This window comes from Argentina anserina, unplaced genomic scaffold (genome assembly GCF_933775445.1).
Source record: "Argentina anserina unplaced genomic scaffold, drPotAnse1.1, whole genome shotgun sequence".
Classification (NCBI taxonomy): Eukaryota; Viridiplantae; Streptophyta; class Magnoliopsida; order Rosales; family Rosaceae; genus Argentina; species Argentina anserina.
In genome coordinates, this window is record NW_026089414.1 from 37,501 (window position 1) to 40,000 (window position 2,500).

The following is a 2,500-nucleotide window of genomic DNA, read 5'->3' on the forward strand; positions in this document are numbered from 1 at the left end:
TTGAGGTGAGTATATTTCGGCCACCGGCATCTCTTCCCCCCGCTCGCCGCGCTTGCTTTTCACAAACGGAGCTTCCGAGAGCTTTGCATCGCCCCCGACACCCGATCTGCTTATTACTGCAAGCATTGAAGAGGGTTCATCGATACCGGCACCTTCCCCCCGCTCGGCGCTTTCGAAATACATCTACTTGCGCGTACTAGTGGGTTCCGACACCGGCACCTTCCCCCCCTCGCCGCCCTCGCTTTTCACAAATCAAATGCCGAAGCACTTTGCATCGCGCCCAGTCCCCCGGCCTGCTTATTACTCGCGCATTGAACTGAGTTCATCGACGCCGACACCTTCCTCCCCTCGCCGCATTTGTTTATGTCGCAAATCGAGTGCCGAAGCACTCTGCATTGCGCCACGGCACCCGATTTGCTACTACTCGAGCATTGAGGTGAGTGTATTTCGGCCACCGGCATCTCTTTCCCCCCCTTCGCCGCGCTCGCTTTTCACAAACGGAGCTTCCGAGAGCTTTGCATCGCCCCCGACACCCGATCTGCTTATTACTGCAAGCATTGAAGAGGGTTCATCGATACCGGCACCTTCCCCCCGCTCGGCGCTTTCGAAATACATCTACTTGCGCGTACTAGTGGGTTCCGACACCGGCACCTTCCCCCCCTCGCCACCCTCGCTTTTCACAAATCGAATGCCGAAGCACTTTGCATCGCGCCCAGTCCCCCGGCCTGCTTATTACTCGCGCATTGAACTGAGTTCATCGACACCGACACCTTCCTCCCCTCACAGCATTTGTTTATGTCGCAAATCGAGTGCCGAAGCACAATTTCTCGATACCGACGGGCTCCTATCCCTCCCTTTGATTGATCTGAGCGGTTACTGACATCGTTTCAGTGGACTAGAGGCAACACCGATCCCACATGACCCCCCCTTCGTGTTGTTCAGCACCCCCCCAGCTGGGTGAAGAACACCTCCTAAATCCCTCTTAAATCCGTTTTTAGTTGCTTATAATTGTTTGTTAGGGACATTCGAGGCAGCAAATATCGTATATAAGCAATTGGGGGAAGGGGGAGGGACTACTGGGGGCAGGGGAGGCGGTCTCTGCAAGGGGGTCATTTTGCAGAGAACCACTACTCCCCTATAGAGCATATTGGAGAAAACTGGGAAGGGCAGGGGGAAACATGGGATTTCCGAGGAGGGGCAAACGCCATAACTAATTGTACATTTGGTATAAAATCGAGATTTTTTGCAGGGACACTCAGAATAATGTCAGGCACCTTGTGGAAAAAGGCCAGATTTAATTTCGACCCAGAAGTATTTGTTTTTATTTTCCAAAAGGGGCAGAATGTCGAAAATCGAAAATGACAAACCGCTTGATGTTTCGGACTGCTACCACTTGCAAAATTTCCTTAAAATAGAGACTTATTTATGGTCAAATTATAGTGCGGGCAAAGTTGAACAGAATGCGGCCTTGACATGGCATTTGCACTCTAGGCAAGGCCATGTCGCGTTCTTGGCTTTGGAAATTTCCAACTCCGTTTCACTTGTAAAAGTGTATATATTTTATGGTTCAGAACTGTAAGCAATGATTTTAGAGAAATTTAGAAGTTGATTTCAGGTCATTTGGATGAGTTTTCGATTTGATATGATATTTCTCGTTTCTGAGATGTAGAAAATCAAAATAAACTGAAAACTCGACCAAATGACGATATGTCAATCTTAAAATGTCCTAAAAATCGTCCCCTATAGGTTTGAAACATAAAATGCAGGGGGATATTTGAAATAAAATTGAGTTTTCGAGGTTTGGCATTCGTTGGCATGCTAGCGTGCAGCCATATTAGCCTCGCCAGGCAGGGGAATTAGCCTCGCCAGGCAGGGGAATTAGCCTCGCCAGGCGTGTTGTCTCCGTGTTGTCCGTGTGTTGTCTCCGTGTTGTCTGTGTGTTGTCTCACACGCTATTAGCCTCGCCAGGCGGGGAGATTAGCCTCGCCAGGCAGGGATATTAGCCTCGCTAGGCATGGATATTAGCCTCGCTAGCCCATTCTGCCTGCATTCCTGCGGGCATATTAGCCTCGCTAGGCAGGGATATTTGCCTCGCTAGCCCATTCTGCCTGCATTCCTGCGGGCATATTAGCCTCGCTAGGCAGGGATATTAGCCTCGCTAGCCCATTCTGCCTGCATTCCTGCGGGCATATTAGCCTCGCTAGGCAGGGATATTAGCCTCGCTAGCCAATTCAGCCTGCATTCCTGCATGGATATTAGCCTCGCCAGGCAGGAATACTAGCCTCGCTAGCCCATTCAGCCTTCATTCCTGCAGGCAAATTAGCCTCGCCAGGCAGGGATATTAGCCTCGCCAAGGCATATGGTATGCCTTTCAAGGCCGAGCAAGTGCCATGCCGAGCAAGTGCCATGCCGAGCAAGTGCCGAGCAAGTGCCATGCCGAGCAAGTGCCATGCCGAGCAAGTGCCATGCCGAGCAAGGCCGAGCAAGTGCCATGCCGAGC